At 38.1% G+C, this 26,473-nt stretch overlaps 1 protein-coding gene and 1 non-coding gene across 2 annotated transcripts in view; one reads left to right on the forward strand and one right to left on the reverse strand.

The window, feature by feature from the left end:
- Window positions 1–26,473, forward strand: part of CCDC82 (coiled-coil domain containing 82) — an 807,218-nt gene that overhangs the window by 11,198 nt on the left and 769,547 nt on the right. The window lies entirely within an intron of this gene.
- LOC132242411 (small nucleolar RNA SNORA65) lies at window positions 19,161–19,278 on the reverse strand. The gene has a single exon (XR_009454607.1). It is a non-coding gene; the product is annotated as a small nucleolar RNA SNORA65 (small nucleolar RNA).

Raw genomic sequence — 26,473 nt, forward strand, 5'->3', positions numbered from 1 at the left:
GCCACATTCTTTCTAGTTGTCTTTAAAAATGGCAAGAAATACAAATAAAATAAATACTGGCATGGAACTAAGAACTTATAAAACCACCCTTAGAGAATATCAGTTGACAAACTGATGTTCTCCTGTTAGTAATTGTTGGTGGAATCGAGGTCCCTAATTTGAACTTTTGCTCTATTTTGAAAGCAAAGATCTTTGCTGAGGAAATATGAAATTTGTTACATAGTTTGAATAACCATTGGCTTTTTAGCTTAATTTAAGCCATATTGCTTTAGTAAGGTTTTAACATATGAAATAATTGACTAAATTTGACTCATTAATATGAAGTTGAAATATCCATGGGAGAAGTCCAAGCAAACATTTTCCTTTTCTAATGCCCACTAATGGCCTATAATCAAAGCACAGCCAGTTAGCTAAATGAGAAGCTATTAGCTTGTTTGTTTGAGGCCCAAACAACGGATAATGTAATTGCTAGGTTTTCTTTCCTACTGCAGATATGAGCCAGGCACATTTTTTCCCCCCATCAAAGTCAATCATTGTAGACAGTCAGTCTGACCAAAGAGCATTAAAAAGATTTCTCTTCAATAATAAGGGCTTTTAAAAATTTGCCTGCATTATATTAAATACTCTTTAAGCTCTCTTATTCAATTTGTCGGAGAAAAGTTCTGTAGTACTAAATTACAAGCATACATTTCTCAAGAAACTAGAAATTCACTGAGCAATGCAAAACTATAGATGGAGAAGTGTAAGCCATACTTGGGGATTAGGGTTCTTCTAGGGCTTTACTTAAAATAAAATGCTGAGTCGGTGCATTGCTATTCTTGAGGAATGTTTACCACAAGCATTTTATGGTACCAAAGGATTTTTTTTTTTATTTCTCCTGTTACCAGTCAGTAAATTCCATTATCCAATGCTATCAATTTTGATTTAGCAATAACTTGCCTATTTCCTTTGTCATCTAAGCTTTCTAATATAAAAATCTAGTAAAGGTGCAGCCTCCAGTCAAATTATAAGGATTGGGAAATGGAATTGCATTTTTATTTATGTTATTTTATGCAAAAATAATCTAAATAGCTGTCAAAATGTCAAGGAACTAGCAGCATAATAAGGTTACCAGCTTCACAGCATTTATTTGATTTGCCCTTTGCTTATAAACATAAAAAGATAATTATCAATGAACATATATTTCGATAGAGTGTGTGTCTTGAGACATTGAGAAACAAAAACTTTATAAGAAATGGAAAATCTTATCTATTGTGCTACTTATAATTTATATAATTACAAATTGATGAGAATCTTTCATATAGACCAAGAAGGGGGACTTGAAACAATCCCATGCAGCCCTTTTTATACTATAGATGGCAAAACTAAGGCCCACAGAAGATAGATAACTTCTAGGTGACTACATTTGGGGGGGGGGACATCAATAGAATCCACCTCCCCCTTCTCCATATGGACATTTCCCACTTTACAATATGTTTTCCATTGGAAGAAGTATATTGTGTAGTGAATATTTGTGTTCCCTCAAAATTGATATGTCGAAACCCTGCCTTACAATATGATAGTATTAGGAGGTATGATCTTTGGGAGGTAGTTCAGATTAGATGAAATCTTAAATGTGGAGCCCTCGTGAATGGAAACAGTGTCTTTCTAAATCCTCTCATAATGGGATTAGGGCTGGCTTCCTCTCTCTGAGCTCTGCTATTTGAAGATACGATAGGTTGATAGTCTGCAACCTGGAAGAGAGCTCTCACTGGATCCACCATGCTGACACCTTGATCTTAGACTGCCGGCTCCAAGGACTGTAACAAATAATTTTCTGTTGTTTATAAGCCAACCAGCCTATGCTACTTTATTACAGCAGCCTGAGCAGACAAACACATACTGAAAAACTGACAAGAGTATATATTAAACATTCAAAAATTTAATATTAGATAAACTTCTTTCTGAGAACCAATACCTATTGCAGGACTTGTGCTGAGACAAATGAATCTACTGACTCTGCATTGCAGATAAAGTATTGCCTTTAATTAATGTTAACCATATTTAAATGGTTCCAACTCCTTTATCAACCTTCTTCATGTAATGTGAACATTTCTTAGACTCAGTAACCAGATACTGTGAACAGCTATGACAATTTGAGGCTCTTAGCATGTTGTCTTTAGCTGATGATTTTATCTCAGGACCACTTCTCTTTAAAGAATTTGATTGATTCAGTTTCAGAAATTCATAGCTCAAAGCTCACAAATTAAAACAGTTAAGAGCCAAGATAAGATTATTTCTTCTGTTTGTCATGCAGTCACAGGACATTTCTGTTCACATACGCACAGAGGCTAGTTGCTAGGACTCATAAAAGATTTTGAAGCCATGTTAGTCATTTACTCATGCTCCTGTAACACTTTTAAACAATAATAACCCCCATCCAACAAAAAAAGGCTTAACCACACTTTTCACTTTGCAAACACACTTACAGCATCATTTTCACTTTACTTTTCCTTAGCATACATCTGGTAAAGTACATTAGAATTTTTTAAAAATATCCTAATTTCTGCACTTGACAATCTTAGGAAGAAAGGAAGGTTAACTGAAAGTTACCAGAATTCTTTTGTTTACTTGTTCTCTATTCTTAGAATCTCCCAACCTAAAACATCACCTTTGGGGATATTTACTCCATGCCATGTGATTAAATTACCTTTTTATTCACCAGAGAAAGGGATATTATTTTTTTAAAAGGCATTCCTTTTTTCCTTGGGAAAAATCGAATAAAATCTTTCTCTCTGGTTTTTGTAAGTGCTAGTTATTTAACAATATAGTTCAGTGCTATCCTGACTGACTGACTCACATATTCTCTGGGACATCAGGGTGTGAGATAAAACACTAGGGCTTTCAAATTATAACTGCCATAACTATGTTTTTCTTTCTCACTTCCTTCCTCTCTTACTTTTTTTACTCTTTACCACTTTCTTCCCACTTAAAAAAAACACACACATTTTACTCTCAAACTGACCTCAGTTTGAATGCCAAGTCCACCACTTACCAAATGTAAACTTATACTAGTTATTAATAATTTCTAAGCTCTAGATTCCTCTCTTAAAATAGGAATGACATATTCTTGGGGGAGTATGTATTCAATTCTTTTTTAAACACTGGCTTATTTATAGTTGGGTTATTTGTCCTAATGATTGACATGCAAGTGTCCTTTACATATTCTGGATATAAATTCATTTTCTCCTTTCTATGTGCAGCTTTTCTGCCCTTTCATTTTATAGCAAAGGGGAGAGCAAAGGAAAATTGTGAATAATGAAAATATTCTATGTCATGTGATATCCAACTGTGTATATTTGTTAAAACTCTAATTTCTATATTTAAAATTGATGAATTATAAAATTAAACCTTATTTGAACTGAGTTTTTAAAAAATAGAGATGAGAGTTGATAAGTTTAAAAATAAAAAAAACATTTTCTGTGTATTAGTAGTAGTCAATGGCATTTTAAAATTTATAAACATATAAGTATAAATTACATGAAACTAAGCACTGATCTATAATGTCCATGTTTTGATTAGATAAATTCTGCACTAAGATATCAAGCAATATCAGGTATATTCTACCTTTTCTTCTCCTGTTTATAAGAATTGATTTGCAAGGATCTGTCATAGGGAGATCCTTGTCCTCTTCTAAGCAATGCTGTCCAAGATGATAAATGCTACTGCTGATAGCCTGAGTGTATGTGATAAAGTGGGGCTTTAAGCAATGATGATAAATAATAACCCAAAAAACATAGGGTATAGAGACTGCCTTTTTGTTATAGCCACTTTTCCTAAGTTTAAATTGCTCAACATTTTCTCAAAATATGTCTGTCAGTTTATCATGGTGATTACAAACACAGCTTAGATTTTGGTCCCAGACATAACACTTTCTAACCTATAGATACATGTGCTCGACATCTGTGTTCTCCACTTTCCAAGCTTCTCTTATAGAGTTACTTTAAGTTTTAAATGTTAGTATATATGAAGGGCTTCTGAATACTTGATGAGCACTACTCTACATTTCTTTTTTTAATCATGGAGAAGGGGAGAGAGAGAGAGAGAGAGAGAGAGAGAGAGAGAGAGAGAGAGAGAGAGAGAGAGAGAGAGAGAGAAAGAAACATCAATCAGTTGCCTATACTTGCCCCAACCATGGACTGAACTTGCAACCTAGGTATGTTCTCTGACCGGGAATTGAACCCACAACCTACAACCTTTGGGTGTATGGTGTGATATTCCAACCAACTGAGTCATCTGACCCAGGATAATCTACATTTCTTTAAAAAAAATCCTGATCACACATCCAAATCATATGTCTTTAGTTATTACCACGCATTTCTCTGCTGTACTATGTTACGCCCGATCTTCCACTCCAAGGCGTGTTTTGACACTTTCATAACATTGGCAATGCTGTCTAATAAGTATTCTGTACAGACTGACTCATGTTATTTTACAACTCTGTGAGCAGGGATCAGTTTCTTTGATACGTAAGGAAAGTAAGGCTTAGACACTTTAAAGGAATTATCCAAGAATACTTAAATCATAATTGATTAAGTTTAGACTCAAACTCATGTATTCTAATGTTAAGCCAATAGCTAACATTTATATTAAGTGAGCACTGTTGTTTGACCTAAAGGCCTAAGCCAGTACTGTTTGTTTCACTCACTATATTCATCCTGGTTCCCTGAGGTGGGGAGAGAGAGAGAAGCAGTTCACATAAAAAAAGAAAGAAAGAATTAGAGAGAAGGGAACAAATACAAACGGGTGAGTTCTTGGCTGAGCACAGCATGTAATTATACCATCACGGGATGTCTTCAGAGAGGCAGTATGCACAATGCCATCTCAGAACAGGGAGGACATTTATTTTTCTGCCTTTTCTTTCTCATATTTTTTTAAATACATTTTTTACTGATTTCAGAGAGGAAGGAAGAAGGAGAGAGAGATTGAAATGTCAATGATGAGAGAGAATCATTGATAGGCTGCCTCCTGCACACCCCCTACTGGGGATCAGGCCACAACCTGGACATGTTCCCCTGACTGGAATCAAACCCAGGACCTTTCAATCCCCAGGCTGATGCTCTATCATGGAGCCAAACTGGCTAGGACGCTTCTCATCTTTTATGTCTCTTTTGTCATCATCTGTCTTATGGATCATTTCCTTCTCTGAGAATCCAGTTTGCTTCCCTAGACAAGCCAGGTGGCTAAAGGAAAGGCTAGAGCAACTAAGAATACTCTCTGGCCAGGGAGCAGGAAAACAGTCGCTCTTCAGCAGTAACACTACTCACAGTGTTTCTTGAGCTGTAACAACCATGGCTTTAGCAGTAGCTGTTTGCTTCCATGGAGCCAGTAACAGGATGAGCGAGTGCCAGGGCCACTGTGGTGAGAAATCAAGGTCAATGTGCCAATCTGGGCTGATGCATAAACCAAATATGATATACCTGACACAAGAATTGTTGGCACATGTGTGTTTACTATCCTGAAACTTTGCCTCCTTCAGCAAACTTTCTGGTGGTTTTTGAGGGCTTTTTTAAAAAATTTATTATTATTTTTTTTAATTTTACTATGGTCAGAGGATAAACAGTAAACCCAAATGGAGAATATGATCATGCCAGTCCAATAACTTCCTAGTTCCTGCAATTTATATTTTAAACTAGTTGGCATGGCATTTGAAAACAATCTGGCAACCTCAACTTTGCATGTCAGTCATATCTCCTTACTATCTAAGCAATCCATATTCCTAAATGCACCCTTCGTTCCATCCATATAATCAGATAATATGCCATCAGATAATAACCCAGAATGTCAGTGTTTTCCAATGTGAAAAATATATTTCTCATTCATGCCAGTGTGCATTATCTTCCCCTCAGCTGAGTTTCGCTTGGTTCACCTAGTTTTAGATGGGGTTAGCCTGGCTTGTCTGGACTAGCTTCAGATCTGCTCCACTTGTCTTGTTATTCTGTAATCTTCTTACACAGAACAGTCAAATGATTTCCTCATATATAGGGATTAAACTGGAGAAGGGATACAGAAATGTATGATGCCTTTTAAAACTCCTGTTCATAACATCACTTTCACGCTCACGTCTTACTCAAATCAAATTATATAGCCAAGCCCCAAATCAATGGGTTAAGTAGTAAAATGCAACCACATTGCAGCACGGCAGACATGAGAGAAGAAATGGGTATTTCTGAAAATGAATACAATCAAATAAGCCCTCAAATATCTCATTATCTTTTATGCCTGTGTTTCTTCTAGCTTACTGCCTAGAACGTCTTAGAGTCAGTGACTTCTATTATGAAGTAAAGTGATTATTAAAGTGTCAATTTTGGTTCAACACATGGCCTTTAGACTTACATGACCCTCAGTTCAATATATTCTCTGCTATTCACTAACTTGTGCAAATATTTTTCTGAGCTCAATTTATTTATCTGTTAAATGGGAGTAATATTTTACATGATTCGGTGTATTTTGAGGATTATGCATATGTATTACTCAGGTTAGGGTAATTGCTATAATAAAACAACAACACAAAGACAGAAACAGAACATATCTCTGTAGTTTAACAATATTCACATTTATTGTTGATTCACATCAAGTCCATTGTAGCTGTTTCTGACTAGAAGTTTCTTTTTCAAGCAGAAATGCAGAATTATGGCCTCTTGAATCTACAATATAGCCATTTTCATCACATCACAACCATGTTTTCCATGAACAAAGAGGAAGAAGAAACACCAGATTTATAAGCACACAGACCCAAAACTGCTATACATAGACTCAGCTCCCCCGTGATTGCTCAGAATTAGCCACATAACAGTAACTCCCTCAGATGAGAGGGGCTCTGTGCTGTCATGCTTGGCTCAGAAGTTGTCATGGAATGGAAATACATATCTTTGGTGTTCAGCCCTTTTTGCAACATGATGTGGAGTACACAGACCTTTACACATATTACTCACTCTATCCTTAGTGTTCATTAAAGGTAGTCAAATATGTCATGGAAGAAAGCATGCAAAAATAAAATAAAAATGAACAGAAATTGCGAAAGTTATTTATAGTTAGGTAAAGAATTAACTTAGGAATTTTGAAATTCTTCATTGACATGCCACTGTTTACATCAGTGATATTTGAGCATTTCAGTTTCATCGTTTTCATTGTGCAATACCATTCTAGGTCTCTAAAAGTGCTCTGATTTTTAAAGTGCAAATGCACTAAAATTACTGCTCTCAGAAATTCATAACACATTTTCATTCTCTTCTGACCCATCGCACAGAAATTGGGATGTAATGTAAAGCCTGCTAGTTTGCAGTTAAAAAACCAAGCCTGCAAATTATATATGCCCATCTTGAATGTCTCTCTAGACTATTTGAATAATTAGAAGTTATTGTTAATAATTATAGACCCATGTTTGTTCTCAAAAATATCATTATAGCTGTGTTTCCATTGCAAAGTTTCAGTAACAGTTTATCTCATTATAAGCTTGTTAGGTATTTCTAAATGTTCCATGTCTGTACTCTCACTTGTCCAAATGACTTACCCAACTGCTCTTGTTGGGCAATCATGGGTCTTCACAGTACTATTACCATTTATTAACTGCTTTGGTAACTTCCATCCATGTGACTGAGAACTAGTTATCTGGTAACCATTGATTTATAAAATGAAAACTTTGCATGTTTTAAGCACAAGGCAACCACAATGAAGTTTACCTTTACCAAGCCTGCCCTGGAGTGACTGCTAATGTTAGAAGTTGAAGATTTATCACTAGAAAATCAGAATATCTGAATTTTAGTAAACATTCTATGTTGGACTCAGAGCATTATTAAAGGAATTTCAACACACAATGATAACACCTATGACTAAAGATGTAATACAGTGTTCTTCATAGTAGATATTTTCTTAGATGACCCAGATGTGACTCTCTACAAATAAAAGTGTTTTGCCCATAGAGAGTTAGTTCAGAGAAATAAACTGTGTACTCCCTACACTAAACTCAAAGTGCAACATCTATGGGCTGAGCAATTTATCTTGTTTTCAAGATTCAAGTCTGACTTTAGAGCACATGAAAAGGTTAGGGTGAAATGTATAAATACTGAAAGGGCACAGAATGGTCATTTTTAGTTGAATGGAGGGTAAATGTTATGTTTTCCCTTTTTATTCTTTGCACCACCTCAATGCTCTGTCCTTATTCGAAGGACTAGAAAAGGAACCAGAAGAAAAGATGGGTTTGACATAAGCAAGAGGTGTTTCCTTGACATCTACTTCCAGAGGAATCACCTCTAAAACTATATCCTTCTCTTGGGTTCAACTCATAGATCCTGGTCCAAATGGAAGATTTCTCAGTGGCCTTTTGAAGGCAGCCCGAGGCGTTATGTACTGTTGGAAAGCATGACAAGCTCTTATTTTATCTGAATTAATTTTGGATGTTGTTTACCCATTTATTCTCACAAGAACACCTTCCTACTTTTTCAAAGGAATGTGCCACCTTGTGGGAATTGTCTTTGAAACACAAATTGGCTGTATAATATCCATTTCCCCACTAATATTTTATATCTATTAAATTATTTTCTGGAGTCAAGGACCCTGCTTTGCTGTTCAGTAGAAACTGTAGTTTTTAATGGAGGCTACACACACACACACACACACACACACACACACACACACACACACACACAGAGTGATTATTTCTATAAAGATTACACTATTAATTAAGGATTTCCCAAATAGTCCAGGGCAGCTCACTGAGTTAGGCTCTGATTTGGAAAATTATTTTGTCATATTTGGAGGAACCAAGGATACACTACTTCTTAGCTGTGACATTTGTAGTCCACAGTAATGTTTTAAGCATATATTGTCTTAATACAACACGTTTATTGCAATGAACACTGGGAAATTTTATTTTTATTCTGAAAATATTATTTATATTTACAGTGTCTAGACACCCATTTTTTCCTTCAAACCTTTGGAAAAGCAAGCAAATAAATAGGTTTGAGGTTTAAAAAAATGTGTGAACTCTTCCCTCTTGTCCTCCTCCTCCATTTTTTATCCTTTTGACAGAGCAGTTGTTCTAGGGAACAAATCGATTTTGTCACTCCACTGATTAAAACCAAACCAGTGGCGACCCATCACCCAGTAGAAAGGTGTCTAAGCACTAGCGCAGTGTAAAAGGACTCTGAGACCTGCAACAGACTTCTGCAGTTTCTGATGATCAAATACAACAACTTGTAGTTTTCTACTGGTGTCGTGCGTCTCTCCACCTCATTGCCTGTGAACATGCTGCATATCTGTCTTACCAAGCTTCTGGCTTTTCTAGAGTTGGTCCAAGCACTGCTCCTAATATGAAGCCTTTTTGAAAACACCAAAACCTGTGCTACAATAGTTCTTTAGAACCCCAGCACAGAGTGTGTGTTTTTTGTTTGTTTTTTACCGATTTGGAATTATTTATTGTTAGCCGTCTTTTCTAGTCAGCTGTGATCACCTTGAGAGAGATATTAATGTATTTATCTCTATATTTTACAACTTGCACAGTGAAGTTTTCCTGGAAAATACACACACACACACACACACACACACACACACAGCTTGAGACTCGGGAGAGCCGATGGTGTAATCTTGGTTCAAGTCCAAAGGCCTGAAACCCAGAAATCTGTTGGTGTAAATTTGAAGGCAGAAGAATAATGTACTGAGAGACAGGCAGAGGAAGCAAATTCTCCTTTATTTAGGCTTTTTGTTTCAATCAGGCCTTCAACAGATTGGATAAGGCCCACCCACATTAGAGAAGACAGTCTTTTTACTCATTCTACCAATTCAAACGTTAATCTTGTCCAGAAACACCATCACAGACATACCCAGAGTAATATTTACTCAAAATATCAAGGCACCCTGTGCCTCAGTCATGTTGACTTATAAGATTAACCAGCCATTGCAAGTGTGTGCATGCTTTTAAAAAAAAGAAAACAGCCCTCACTGGTTTGGCTCAGTGAATAGAGCGTCGGCCTGTGGACTGAAAGGTCCCAGGTTCGATTCCGGTCAAGGGCATGTATCTTAGTTGCAGGCACATCCCCAGTAGGGAGTGTGCTGGAGGCAGCTGATTGATGTTTCTCCTCATCAATGTTTCTGACTCTCTATCCCTCTCCCTTCCTCTCTGTGAAAAACCAATAAAATATATATTAAAAAAATAAAAAAGAAAAAAAAGAAAACAAACAAAAATGCCAAAATCCTTTTACTCTAAAATTGTGCTTCCAGTTCTGGTGAGGACTTTTGAAGAAAAAAATGAAAAAGGCAATTTTCAGATCTCGAGGCATTTACCTATATAAAAATAGGCAGAAGTCGAGAATTTTTCTCTCTAATAAAATGGAGCTCATGACCTTTGTGATTGTGACATCCTGCGTCAATTATGAGAATATTAAAACAGAGAAATGATTCTGATAGCTTTCATCCACCGCACCCATCCCTAATGCATTCTTGCACTGTAGTTTCTGGAGCTCAAAGCCCATTAGCAGAGAAAATCCATAGAATAGTTTTGTGGGATGAGTACAGAAGAGAAGAGGCATCTTTCTCCCTCAAAATGGCATTCGTTCTGATCAACAGGTACATCTAGGTATACAATTTTGGGCACTATGGCTATCCCCACATGAAAGTGGAAATTTAGCTTTTCACTGGACTCTGACACTTTGAACTATCTGAACATTATAGAGTAAAGCTGGATTTACATAGAGGTAGGAAAATGTGAGATGGAAAATGTTAATATGGGCCTACCTATGTAGATATGTATACCATGCTTTGTAAAACTTCACTAGCAACAATTATGTTACTACTAATGACAATGGATAACTATCTGATAATATATAGAGAGAGATTGATGTAGGTAGATATAGTGCAATTACATGTACTATCTACTTTATTACTAATTTATGATTTGGATCATATTAGTGATACTAAAGAAGAAATTGAGGTTTAGAATGCTCAGACAACCTACACCAGGAAAGAAATGCACTAAATGGGAGGGGCGAGATTCTAACCCAATCTGACCACAGACACAGCCCTAAATTCCCTTTATGGCATCTCTCTTCAGCTCAGGGAGACAAGAAGTTGTTCATACGATTCCATTCAATCTTGGCACTAGAATATTGTTTTAAATAGAAATAACCATCTAAATAAAACATCTATATGTGAAAGTTACTTAGTTTTTTTGTTGGTACAAATGGCTAAACTTTGGACAGAATGATTGAACCATAATTCTCAAATTAGAACCAACATGGTTTAAATAATCTGTACACAGCACGGGATGAAGATCATATAGTGGGTTCTGTTACAAATGCAGTCTTTTTCTCTAGGAAATTAATGGGTATGGTGGGGTCTACATTTTATTTTTAAGCTGGGCGCTCTTGATTCAGCATTGATTTTTTTTTTCTTTTTTTTTTACCACATGGTCTAATCTGCTAGGGATTTTTCACATCTTGCTCCAGTGACCTTATATTATCAGTATTTGTTTGTGAACTTGTGCCAATTTACATAATCCTTATGTATAGTGTTATTATCAGATTTCCATAATGGCCTTTCCTTCCTCATATATGCCTTCTGTTCCTGACTGGCCACATTTGTGTAAAGATTCAGCGGTCTCTAAACTGAGTCCTATGTGTCTGTATCTCATATTCTCTTTGGTGGTCACATTTCCCCACAGAAATAGAATCACCATGAAATGAGAGGGGTGAAAAAGAAAAGTAACTAATGTTAGGGTAAAAAATCCCTTTTTTCTTGGAGACTGAACTGAAATCAGATCCTTCTAGGACAATTTGTGTCGATAGTAGTTTAGGGGTAACTCAGCAAAATTATGATACACCTTTGTTTCCAATTAAATGGGGCCGAATGTGTTTGGTACTTGACCAGCAGTGTAATGTTGTTCTGCTTACTTATCTTTGCTTTTGTTGTTTGTCTTCAGGTGTTGTATCATTTCTAAAACCAATGACAAAGAGCGCCCCTCCCCCTATGTTGTCTTCTTGAAGTGTTATGGCTTCAGGTCTTAAATTTGTCTTTAATACATTTCAAGTCAATATGTGAGAGTAGTGAAAGATGGGGTCTAGTTTCATTCATTTGCTTTTGAATATCCATTTTTTTTGCCAGGACCATTAATTGAAGAGATTATCTTTCCTTCATTTTAGCTCCCTTTTCAAGTATCAGTTAATTACATATGCATGGGTTTATTTCTGGGCTCTCAATTCTTTCCTATTGGTAAATGTGTCTGTTTTTATGCCAGTGCATTTTGATTACTATAAAGTTATAATATAGTGTTAATTCAGGAAGGGTGATGCCTCAACTTTTTTTTTTCTTCATGATTGCTTTGACTATACAAGTTCTTTTTGTGGTTTAATGTAAATTTTAGGTTTGTTTTTGCTGTTTCTGTAAAAAAATGCCTTTGAAATCTTGGTAGGGATTGCATTAAATCTATAGATTGCTTTTCATAATGTGAATATTTTTACAATATTTAGTCTTCCAATCCTGGAACATAAGGGAGTTTCCCTTTTTGGGTGTGTTTTCTCCAATTTCTTTAATCAGTGGCATGGTCTCAGTGTATAGATCTTTCACCTACTTGCTTGAATTAATTGCTAAACATTTTGTGTTTGATACTATTGTACATTGGGCTTGTTTTCTTCATTTCTTTTTCAGATAATTTGTTGTTACTGTATAGAAATACAACTGATTATTGTATATTGATTATGTATCCTGCAACTTTACTAATTATATTGATTAGTTCTAACAAGATTTTGGTTGAGCCTTTAGGATTTTATATATTTAAGATCACGTTATCTGAAAACAGACAATTTTACCTATTTCTTTTTTATTCTGACTCCTTTTATTTCTTTTTAAGTTAGAATGCTAAGTACTATTCTGTTGAATAAGAGTGATGAGAATGGTCACTCTTTTCTTGTTCCTGATCTTAGAGGAAAACTTTCACTGTTGAGTATAACATTAGCTGTAGACTTGCTGTGTGGCCTCCAATATGTTGATGTATATTCCCTCAATAACCAATTTGTTGAGAATTTTATGATGAATAGATGTCACATTTTGTCAACTGTACTTTCTCCACCTATTGATACGATGTGATTTTTATCTTTCATTCCATTAATGTGATGTATCACATTTACTGATTTGCATATGTTAAAAACATCCTTGCCTCCCAGGGATGAATCACACTTGATAGTATATGAGCCTTTTAATGTTCTAATAAGTTCTGTTTTCTAATTTTTAAAAATATTTTTTGCATTTATATTTACCAGTGATACTACCTTTTAGTTTCTTTTCAGTGGTATAACATTTACATAAGTTTTCATGACCCTTTATTCTTTGTGCTGTTATCTCCCAGGGTTAGAGATTTCCTTTGGCAGGGATAGTCCTTCATCAGTCAGCTCAGGATGGCTCAGCTGGTAGCATTATTGGCAGATGGGACTTGCTATCAGGGTCTCTATTGGGCAAGGCCATTGCTTGTGTTGTGGTCTCTGCATTTGAGTGGGCCTATTGGTTGAGCACCATGTTCACATAGGGCCTGTGAGTGGAATGGGGTAAAATTTCTCCTTGCTCTCTGTGGTCAGGTGGAACCATTTACTGGACTCTGCAATAAACTCTGGTTGGGTGAGTTTGCTGGCTGTGTTCCCTGGCAGTGTGGTGCCCCTGGATGGGCTATCATTTTGGCAGGGCTACAACTTGGCTCCACAATCATTCCTGGTTGGCTGGAATCTCAGTCTGTGACTGGAGGGGCCACTGGCTGGACTGTGTGCACTGGCAGAGACCCAGGCAGGGCTTCACACTTGAACGGGAACTCAAGCTGTGCTATGCAGTCAAGTGGGGACACAGACTATGCCCTGAATTAGAGTAAAGCTGCAGGCTGGGTTTTAAGTTCATGTAGGCCACTGACTGTACAGGCTGTCGGGCAAGGTCATTGGCTGAGCTTCTTGGTCAGGAGGGGCCTCCTGCCATAACCCTGAACTTGGGTGAAGCAAGAGACTATGCTCTGCAGTTGGGCAGAGTCACTGTTTGGGGATCCTCTTAGGGTGGGGTCACATGCTATGCTCTGACATTGGACTTGATCATTATCTGGGCTTCCTGTCTGGGCAAGGCTTCAACTTGCACTCAGTAGTTGGCCAAGGTCATATGCTGGACAGGTTGTAAGTGCGCTTCTTGGCTGGGTGGTACCCTAGGATGTATTCTGAGGCTATTCCGAAGCATTGTTAAGGCTCCCTGGTTATGTGGGCCCACAGCCTAGATCTCACAGTTGGACAGTACTGCTGGCTTGGTTCCCTGCCAAGTGTGGGATGGGCTCTGTGGCTCTACTGAGCAGTTGAGAGGGTCCTCGGGTGTGTTTTCCTGTCTGTGTGGAGACACAGAGCAGGCCCTGCAACCAGGATGGTCTGTTGGCTGGGGACCTAAATCAGGCAGAACTGCCCAACAGGTGCTCTGGATGGACACATAGGGCCACTGGTAAAGATTTGTGCTCAGATGCTATTGCAAGCATGGCTACAGGATGAGCTGCACAGCTGCCCAGATCCCCTGGTTAGGCTTCTGGGTCTGCCAGGGCTGGGGGTCACAATTAATAGTAGGTGGGGATTCAGATGTGTTTCCCTGACCAGGGCGGCCATGGAACAAGATCCACAGCCAGCACAGCTCACTGGCTAGTCCTCTGTACCAGGCAGAACTTCCCGTCGAACTCCTCCTCCAGATTATGTCACCAGCTTGGCTCTGCAGATGGCAGGGAGGCTGGCTGTGATCTCTGCTCAGGAGCAGCTCTAGGAAGAAGGCAGTCTGCCAGGATTTGAGCACTGGCTGAGATAAGCCCTGCCTACCGTCCAGGTTTTTACCTGGTCTGGTTGGGTAAGTTTGCTGGCTGTGTTCCCTGGCAGTTTTTACCTGGTGAGAAAGCCCAGTAGATTTCCTCGGTAATGTCTGCGAAGTGAGCCTCCCAATGCTGGGGTGCTGGATATTCACCGTGGGCTCCTGTTTTTGTTTTTTTGTGTGTGTGTGTTTTTTTCCCAACTGGAAACCCCATAAGCTCAAGGGCTTCCCCTTGGTGAGGCATTCACTGGGGAAGTGTGATATGGTCAGAGTGGAGCTGCTTCTCTTAATTTTCCAACATGGTCTTCAGTCTGTGAGGTGAACAGGGGTGCCTCGGCCTCACCCGCAGATTCTAAAATCAGCACTATGGAGAGTTCCTGGTGGGTCTTGTCAGGACAAGGGAAGTCAGAAAGGACCTCTGTCATCATCTTGAGGACATTACTCTCTCCCTCTAATACTGATGGTAGTAGTGGTGATAGGACTTAGATGCTGTCAGCTGATCCATCTATTATAAAGTTCCCCATCAACTTTTGCCTAATAGCTTCATTATGCATTAAGGATTACAGCCAGTTTGTGTTATAAAACCAGGAGTGAATAAAACAGTTTTCTAGCTTTAGTTTTTCTTTCACCTTACTAGCATTTTCTTTAAGAACTATTCCTCATCAATTATTTAGTTTCCTTGAAATAGTTTTATAGCAAATAAAAGGTGCATGCTTGATTCCTTTCCCTTTTTTAAAATGAGTTGTTAGCCATATTTATTAGTGCACAGTGAAAATTTTAAAAAAAACTTTTTATTATAAATTTATGTGTTTATATATATTTTATGTTTTGATAAACTGAAATCATTAAATTGTCCCAGCTTACACCATACCTTTTCATGGTGACTCATTTTTATTTTATAGAATCTCATACCCTTGCTTTCTAACACAAAATTTCTCAGGTTTATATTATATATTTTCTATCTCAGACTTTGATTTAACCTTTTTTTCCAGGTAATCCTGGTTTCTCCAAGTGGGAAATAGTATTTATATACTATAATCTGGGCAATGGGGATGCTTATCAATTTGGAGTTGTCAATCATTTCTAGCTATTTTTTAGAGGCAGAAATAGGAATACTATACACATTTTTTTAAAGAAATAAAATCGTGAATGCATACTATAATTTCATTTCAAAGTTAACCTAGAGATTTTTTATTTATAATTCTTGATTTTAACCCCCTCCCCCCCCCAATAATCACAGTCTAGCTATTTATTTAAATATGGTGAGATACTGACAGCTTTTTCTTTAGGATAAAAAACAAACAAACAAAAAAACACTAATACAGTTCACCCTTTTTTGCCAGGTTCTGTATTAAATAATCCATTTGTTTTCAAATTGGTTCTTGGAGTATGTCTCACTCCTCATCTGGTACCAATTTGCTTGAGAGGTAGCTAAAGTCAAAACTAGATATGTGTGAGATGGAGATGTGGTTTAAATCATTTACTGCAGTGGTTCTCAGCCTTGGCTGCACATTAGAATCACCTGGGAATCTTTTTAAAATCCTGATTTCTGGATAAGGCCTTATCTAGAAATATAGTTTTATAGCAAATAAAAGGATTTCTTATCCAGAAATCAGGATTTTAAAAAGATTCCCAGGTGATTCTAATGTGCAGCCAAGGCTGAGAACCACTGATTTACTGAGAGATTATGCATAATATATGAAAGATCCAGAGCCCTTCTAGAAAATCTCATATACTAATGAATCTCAATTCCTCAATGAAGATTTCCAATAAATCTTTTGTGTTTGGTTGACATTAGCCAAACCTAGGCAATATCCTTTAGCTTATTCTGAACTGGGTAAAGAAATCAATGAAGGATTAACATCCTTTGTCAAAACATCTTATTTATCCTTTTTCCATAAACCACTCATTGAGAAGAAACTATATACTGACTGTACCCAAGCTCTCATGGTAGAAAAAAACACATTTATTTGTACTTCTTGGAGGGAAAAAGAAACTACATCCAGCTTCCTTTTAGTAAACCTTGATCCCAGGATATGACACTGTCAAGTTCTATTATGACAAAAAAAAGATGGGTATAGTATAAATTGCTCTTCTTATACCATGAAGTCATTCTTCAGACTTCATCATCAAAAAAATTAAGAATCCTAGAGAGTGATATCATATAGACTTTGGGGCATTATTTAGAAAATATATATGTAGAATATAAGTGCAACTCTCCTGAGTAAATTCATTAACTCCAGTTATCTATCTTCAACATCAGTAGACCTGGTGTTTATTGGTCCATCTTACTCAATGTTTTTTCCCTTGAAGAATGGGATATTCATTCTAAATAAATTAACATATTAATATGATTTAAGTAATACATTTCTTTTTACTCAACGCAATTATAATATACAAGTGAATATCAAATGTGATATACAGAAGAGAAAGAAATAGGTTCAAAACAAGTGATACCTGAATTAAAATGTAAACCCAAGCTGGATATGCTACTCTGAAACCTAGAGGAACCTGGTTGACTTCAAGAAGACAATGGAAATCTGGAAACCAGAGACTTAATTTATAGAGCAGGGGAATGATGTTAGATAAATTAAAGATACATTATATCAGTTAAACACGTGCATCTCAGGAATATTCATCTTCACATGAGCAATACGTTCTGAAAATATGGAGCAAAACACTCTTTCAGTTGTGAACGAGGCATTCAGGTTATTCCTGAAAACTCTAAGATTATTGTTACATTAATCCTAAGGAATAAAATTCAAATTAAAAAAAAAATCTGCCTCAGCCATGATGAGGAAAGACTCTGAAACTACAGACCTAATTCACCTTATCACATTTAGGTAATTTCTCCGATATATTCTCAAATAGCAATCTAATTTTAAAATATTTCCCAAAGACTCTCTTCCATTACCTCTAAATTATTATGTTGTTTCCCCAATTCAACACCCTCCTTTGGTTGGTGGAGGTGCAGATTCAATTTTTATTATCCTAATGTTGTCATGATAGACTCAGTGCTCACATTCTATACCACCGCATGTCATCCCATCTATTGACCAACAATTAGGAGGATGAGAAAGGAAAGCAGAGGAGCACATGCACACACAGTCTGTTTTCTATGTCACCTGTGCCACATAACATGCTCACGAGTTCAGTTTCCACAACACGCCTTGTGCTTACAATTTAATTGACAGACTTTCTGAAAAAATTGCATAGTAGCCTCAGTGCAAATAAAGTGACCCGGAAAGGACTTTGCAGCTAGAAATCTTCTTGCCAATTGCCAATCAGTTGCCCTGACGTAAGCTTATGCTGCATTTTTCTGAGCTCTCAGTATGTGTACCCTTCCCATGGCACTAACCACCTGAGAGCTGAATAAGTCCTTTAGTTTCTTGATTTCTTAGAGAGGTAACATAAATTGTATTAACTAACCATGCATCTCAGTAGATCTTTGATTGTAAAGGATACCCAAAATCTTCAGGCCCTGAAAACTTAACACAGTGAACATCTCAAATATTTTTTTCAGTTAATATTGTGTGCCAGTGTTTTTTTTTGTTTTTTTTTTTTGCTATGTCATTTTTAAAAAATGTATCTCTCAGTTGCAGTTGACGTATAATCTTATGTTAGTTTCAGATGTATGACATAGTGAGTAGACATTTAGGTGCCTCATGAAGTGATTACCCAATTAAGCCTAGTACCCCGCTGACACTACATAGTTATTACAATGTTATTAACTATATTCACTTTGCTGCATTTTACATCCCCGTGAATATTTTAATAACTGACAGTTTGTACTTCTGAATCCCTTTCACGTTTTTCACCCATCTTCTTAAACTCTCTCCCCTCTGGCAACCACCAGTTTTTTCTCTGTATCTATGAGTTTGTGGGGTTTTTTTTTGTTCATTTATTTGTTCTTTAGATTCCACATATAAGTGAATTCATGTGGTAGTTGTCTTTCCCTATCTGACTTATTTCACTTAGAATAATACTCTCTAGGTCCATCCATATCACAAATGGTTAAAACTTCATTCTTTTTATGGCCAAGTAGTATTCCATTGTATATATGTACCATACCTCTCTGTCTCCTTTCTTTCTTTCTTTCTTTCTTTCTTTCTTTCTTTCTTTCTTTCTTTCTTTCTTTCTTTCTTTCTTTCTTTCTTTCTTTCTTTCTTTCTTTCTTTCTTTCTTTCTTTCTTTCTTCCTTCCTTCCTTCCTTCCTTCCTTCCTTCCTTCCTTCCTTCCTTCCTTCCTTCTTTCCTCCCTCCCTCCCTCCCTCCCTCCCTCCCTCCCTCCCTCCCTCCCTCCCTCCCTCCCTCCCTCCCCCTGGTTGTTCCCATGATTTCGGCACAAAGTCATCCACATGAAGAATAACCCTGTTTCCTAAGCTGGGGTTTAGTTTCAGCTCACCACTGGATTGCAGCATCTTCTTTATTCAGCTGTCTATTGATGGACACTTAGGTTGCTTCCAAGTCTTGCCTATAATAAAACTTCAATGAACATAGGGATGCATATATATTTTCAAATTAGTGTTTGGATTTCTTTAGATAAATACCCAGAAGTGGAATAGCTGAGCCATGTAGCAGTTATATTTTTAACTTTTGAAGACTATATTTTTCGTTACTGTTTTTGTCATAAGACACATGCTAAGAATGAGCACTCTTTGTACTATAATTCTGTCAAAATTTGCTCTATTTATCTAAAAATTTAAAATTCTGGTTAATATAGATTGAAGAAGGTATAAAAGGGCCTCTTGCCCAACTAATTTATTTGGAAGAATGAGGTTGAGATGGAAAAGTCACTACTTTTAATAATCTTGAGCAGTGCAATCAATAAAAATCTTGTCAGTGATAGAAATGTGCTACTGCTATGCTGTCCAATATGGAAGCCACTAGCCATAATAAACTATCAAAATAAAGCTAATGTGACTAGGATCTCAAGTTTGACATTTATTTTAATAAATTTTATTTTATTTTATTAAAATATATTTTATTGATTTTTTTACAGAGAGGAAGGGAGAGAGATAGAGAGTTAGAAACATCGATGAGAGAGAAACATCGATCAGCTGCCTCCTGCACATCTCCTACTGGGGATGTGCCCGCAACCCAGGTAAATGCCCTTGACCGGAATCGAACCTGAGACCTTTCAGTCCGCAAGCTGATGCTCTATCCACTAAGCCAAACCGGTTTGGGCTATTTTAATAAATTTTAATAGCCACATATTGTACAGCACATAACTAGAGAGTGATGTGGAAAGAACCTAGACAGTAGTTATCTAAAATGTTGTGGAGATTTATGGAATTTTATTTATCAAGTGACATTTATACAAAATGATTTTGTCCAGGAAAGTGGGACTCTTTTCAAAATGTAGCTCCCATGGATTCCTATATGTACTATATTTTATTTCTATAAAAGAATAAATGCTATTGTCTGGCTTTTGAATTAATTATTAAAGATTATGTTTTTTAAGTTTTTTTCATTATGAAAGAATGTGCTGTGAACCCACTTCAAGGATTTTGTGTGAATTCTGATTTTTTCTTTTTTAATTTTATAAGGTACTTCTTTCCTTCAGCATATGTTTCTCTCTTTCCTATGTCATTCTGCATTAACACCAATATAATTAGCATTTCTCTCAGGTTATAACCATTTTATAAATGTGTGAGGAGGATGTGCAAGAAAAACAACAGCTTTCATTGTTAATTTGCATTCACTATATCAGAAATAGTGAAATAAGTTGCTGAATATTTTGCTGAAAATAATTATAAAATTTGATTACTCAAATGAAATCATCTTTAGAAAGATGAAGTGACTCACTTTACCTCCTACAATAAAATCCATCAAAGACAGATGACATACTGCATCTGCCAAGTTCTAATCTATATCAAAATGATAAAATTCCAATTTTTAACTATATTTGACTTGGAAAAAACCCCCACAGAAAAGCAGAGTTCTGATTAGTGTTAATTATCATGATTTTTTCCAGATATTCTTTTATGGATAAAGTCCTCCCCTCCACCCCCAAGTTATTCTAGGTTCATAATTTTGGATACAGTTTTGCTGATTTGACATTCTTATGTAGTAGTTGTTTCCAAACACCTGTACACACACACACACACACACACACACACACACACACTCAACTTGAAGAGACTGTAGGTTACTTACCAATTCAAGAAATATGAGCAACTCTACTCAACCTGAAATCATACTAAATTTCTAGTTCCCCATTGTCTAGTCAACCCTGTGCCTTAGCAGAGTAGCTGGAAATAACTGGTTAGCACACTCTGACCTAAAGGAAACTTATCTCTAGCCTCTTTTGTGATACCTTTTTCTGTTTTTAAGCCACAGCTAGATAACTCTCATTTTCCCATTTCCTGATGTTGTCATTTCTTACTAAGAGCCATATTTCTCATGAGTCTGCAGATATACACATGTATTTGGGGCACTCTCATTACCCATATCAGTAATGGGAAGCCAAGTAAAGCTGACTTGAATGCGGCTAATAAAAAAGCACTTTTCTTCTCCTTTGCCTCCCCTTTTCTTTCTGGTGCTTGATACCCAATGCCACTATGCGGCTCAGGCTCCTTATGGTCTGTGCGGGTTCCCTATAAACCTGATCTTCTGAGTGACCCAGTTTACCTACTTGCTGCTGCTACTGCTGTTGCCATAAGCTGACTCTATCAGATCAAAGCAACAGAATGAGTCATTGAAGTCCTGCAACATGGATACCATCTCCTATACATTTTGTGTTGATGTCACAGTAGCTCATGCAAAGGGATAATAAGTGAGCTTCTGGGAATACACAGCTCTCAAAAGTTTGAGTCAGAAAACTGCCTTGAAGGTTCCTACTCGATCAACTCCTTTTTATAGTCCTTCTGGGTGGTTATAAAACATGGATGAAGTGTATGGCATGTGACTAAAACACTGTCATAGCATTCATGTTTCACCACCTCTCCTATGTATTAGACAATAACTACATAGTTATGATGGAATCACATTCTTTGCTCTGGTTGAAGATCAGAAACCATACAAACAAAGACAGGTAGGAATCTGACCTTAAAAATTGGCCTAGTGATAACACACACACAACCATCTTAAAATTGCCCATTACTTTTTTTTGGTCCCACAACTTATAGGCAATGCACTAAAAATCTTGTTGGCACAGACTTTGAAATATTATTTAAATTGGTCAACTCAATATTCATCACTTCTATTGAACCACTTTAGTTCAAGTCACTATTATCTCTTCCCTGAATATTTTAATAGCTTCTTACTGAGCTTCTTGTTTCACTCTTACCCTTTCCTCCAACCCTGAGATGATATTTTTGTTAAGTAGCAAGAGTGATCAAAATCTTCGATGACTTCTCATCCCCCTTAGAATAAAGACCCAACGTCTTTATCATGACCTGCAAGATCCTTGATGATCTGACACTCAGATTAATCTCTGTTCTCATTTATTCTCTTTCTGATTCAGCAGCATTATGACAGAGGCTTAAGTCAAGGCCACAGAGAATTCCAAAAACTAGGGTGACCCTTCAGAGTTATCCCAAATCAAAGCAAGGATTGTGAAGTTTATACCCACATGTTGTCCTGGCATTTATGTGGCATTCCCTGGTGGAGGGGGCATGAGACCGGGTTGAGTCTGGTCAAATCCAGGAAAGAGATGCAGTTGTGAGGCATAGACTGGCAATAGTTCTCTCAGGCGGGGAATGGGATGTTTCAACACGGAAGAGGAAGAATCTGGGAAGCACAGTGGAACAGAGACTAGAGTCTTCATCAGGGTTCATAAGTGCACTGGCTTTACATAGTAATCAGTTCACTTCATCTGAAAATAGCACCTGGTTTGTCTCCTTTGCTGGGCACACACACAGGGAAGGTTAGTGAAATGGAGTCTAGCTGCCATCACTGTAGTTGATCTTGAGGCTATAACTGATACACGTCATTTCTCTCTTACTAATACCTGTTGTGTATCCCCCTCAACCTCAGCAAGTATCTCTGGTGGTCTAGAAGGCTTGATTGGTATGGTTACATAGCCCCTCATATTTGAGGGGTCTTCGGTGCTGGTCACAATGCTTTTCTAAGTCTATAGTTGTTGGAGCTATCAATTTATTTTTAAAAATAGGCATAGAAGCCCTGGTTGGCTTGCTCCGTGGTTAGAGCACCAGTGCATGCACTGAAGGGTCATGGGTTCAATTCCCAGTCAAGGGTATGTAGCTGGGTTGCATGCAGGAGGCAACCAGTCGATATGTGTCTCTCACATCAATGACGCTCTCCTCTCTCTCTCTCTCTCTCTCCCCCCTCTCCCCCTCTCCCCCTCTCTCGCCTTCCCTCCCTCTCTCCCTCCCCCCTCACTTCTTCCCTTCCACTCTCTCTGAAATCAATGGACAAATATCCTTAGGTGAGGAATTAACAAAATAATAGGCACGGAAGAAACAACAAAAAAGTCCCAGTAAATTAGCCTCATCATCAAACATATTTTCTCTCCCACCTACCCTCTCCTGATGATCAGGCTCAGTCACCCTCGGCTAAACAGTGACTCCTCTCCTTGCCTGCTGCCTCTTGGAGCCAATACTTAACATTTAATGGGAATCATTCCGTGTCACTGGTGGAATGGTTCCCCTTCTGAAAAATATTTCTGCATGTGCGGTGTATACAGCTACGTAGACCAGAAGAATACATTTCTCAAATGGACCACTGAAAGGATGAGAAATGAATCACTCACATTTCCACAGTTTTGTTTCAGATCTGTATGTAACCTCCCCCCAAAAAACAACATTAGGTGATGGTTGTTCATTTCCGGCTGTATACTAACTCCTGACCTAGAGGAGGGGGCTCCGTTGTGAGATCTGGTACTCTAGCTGCAGAGGAGAAAGGCTGTCTCTTCGCTTTATGAGACCAGAAGCTCCTGAGCGGTGTGCTCTGTGAGAGAGGCGGCGGATGGTATCACTGTTTGCCCACTGCCTCAGCTCCTTTGCCTCTATGGTAATTAGTCTGGACAAGGAGATGCCTCATCTTCATCCTTCTTCAAGGAGGGAACTTTTTCCACGGGGTTAGTGTGCTGTCAGTAGGCAACCTTAAATGATCAGCGCCTCAGTCACAGGAAGATTCCTACTCAGGTGTGCACCCTGCAAGAGAGTGCACATGGAGTCACTCCCTGAGGCTGAAGAACCAAGGCCCAGTCACTTCTGCTCAAAGTGGAAGTACCCCCTGAATCATTTTATCTCTAGAATTCTGCATACACGGTCTTCACAGTTTGCTTGCTCCCATCTACTTGTTTCTACTTCCTTCTCTTTTGTCTACAGTTGTTGATCCTAAGGGTAATAAACACCGAAACACTAAATTCTACTTTAGATTCTAATGCCAAACCTAAGACAGTTGGTGACAGGAGTAGCCCCCAAATATATTACTTTTAGTTTTATACTGATTTGGATTTACAGCATAGTTGTAAAGATAGTACAGGATCCTTCATACATTATTCACCCAGTTTCCCCTACTGAAAGCATAATTGTGGCACAATTATAAAAACTAAGAAATTAGCATTGACATATATTTTTACTATATACTTTACTCATATCCCTACTTTTTAAATTAGCCTCTTTATTTTTTTCTAGTTCCAACTAAAGCAGGATACCAAATTACATGTATCCTGTGGTATCTTACTAGTCTTCTTTAATCTTTGAGGTTTTTTAGTCTTTCCTTGTCTTTTTCATGACCGACCTTGATATATTTGAAGAGTGATAGAAAAGGGCTGTAATTTATTCTTCTTAAAAAAAAATATTTTTATTGAATTGTAGAGAGAGAGGGAAGGAGAGGGGGGGAGAGAGAGGCATTGATGTGAGAGTGAAACATTGATCAGCTGCCTTCTACATGCCCCTTACTGGAAATCAGTTGGAGATCAAGCTCACAACCTGGGCATGTGCCCTGACTGAGAATCAAGCTGGCAACCTTTTGGTGCATGGGACATCATGCAACTAACTGAGCCATACCAGCCAGAGCATTGCAGAAGCAGATACATAGTTGTGTGTGAGTTGTTTTTGTTAGTTTGTTTGTTTTATTCCCATAGGACCTGAGCCAGCATGAGTATTTGATGACTTTTGTTTGATCCACTGGCATAGGAGCCAACATAACATTACATTGGCATAGGGGACCCACTCTACACCAAAGGAGGTTTGGGAATGGTTCTGTAACCATAGGATTTATTAGTCACTAGAGGCCCGGTGTACAAATTTGTGCACTGATGGGGTCTGGTCAGCCCGCCCTGATTGGGTCTGATCAGGCCAGGTCAGCTAGGGGAGAGGATGCGAGAGGTTAGCTGGCTGGCTGGTCCCGCCCCCAATTGGAGGGGTGGGGGGGCTGATCAGGGGCAGGGCCAGCCGAAGGAAGGGGCCGCGGGCAGTTGGTGGGCCAGCCCCACCCACTGGCCAAACTCCTGGTGGAGGGGACAATTGAATATTAGCCTTTTATTATATAGGATAGTACATACTTCACTATAGAGAAAGTTGAAGCGGCAGTTTGGAAATGATATATGAAGAAAATATGCTATCCTGTAGGAAGTAGTGTATATCTAGAATCAAAGACATGTGTAGTGGACTGAGCAGTCTCCCCCCAATATGTCCCCCAATACATAAAATTAGTAAATGGCACTTTATTTGTAAAAAGTGTCATGGCACATATAATTAATATAGCATTTTGCAATCAGGAGATCATCCTGGATTATTCAGGTGGGCCCTCAATGCAATCACATATGTCCCTATAAGAGGTCTGCCGAGGGAGATTAGGCTCACACACAGAGGAGAAGACAGTGTGGAGGCAGAGCAGAGAAAGATTTGAAGATGCTGGAGTTGGAGATTAAGCCAATGCAACCACAAGCCAATGAATGTTTGCAGCCACCAGAATCTGGACAAGGCAGGAACAGTTCCCTAAAGGTTCCAGGCAGGGCAGGGCGGGGGGGTTGGGGGGAGAACAGCATAGCCCTGTTTACACCTTTATTGCATTCCAATGAAGCTAATTTCAGTCTTCTGGTCTTTGTGACTGTGAAAGAACAAACGTGCATTGTTTAAGCCACTAAGACTTTGGTGACTTATTAAAACAGCTGTAGAAACTGCCATAAGTTGTATATACTGCTATGTCTCTAAATGGAAACATACATAGTTCAGGAAGCACGGTTGGGAGCAGTAGCAGCCTGTTTGCTATCACTGCAGTGATCTGCTTGAGTAAATGAGTTTCCTGTCCTTGAAATCCTGCACTGCAGGATGAGAAATCCAGGTCCAAAATGTGAAATGTTGCCTGGTCAGTGTGTCCCACTGGTTGAGCATTGACCTATGAACCAGAAGTTCATGGTTCGATTCCTGGTCAGATCACATGTCTGAGCTTGCAGGCTCAGTCCTCAGTGGGAGGCGTGCAGGAAGCAGCTAATTGATCATTAATTCTCTCTCATCATTGAAGTGTCTATTTCTCTCTCCCTCTCCCTTCTTTTTTTTAAAATATATTTTATTGACTTTTCACAGAGAGGAAGGGAGAGAGAGAGCTAGAAACATAGATGAGAAACATCAATCAGGTGCCTCCTGCACACCTCCTACTGAGGATGTGCCCGCAACCAAGGTACATCCCCTTGACCGGAATCGAACCTGGGACCCTTGAGT

The sequence above is a fragment of the Myotis daubentonii genome, chromosome 9, assembly GCF_963259705.1.
Source record: "Myotis daubentonii chromosome 9, mMyoDau2.1, whole genome shotgun sequence".
Lineage (NCBI taxonomy): Eukaryota > Metazoa > Chordata > Mammalia > Chiroptera > Vespertilionidae > Myotis > Myotis daubentonii.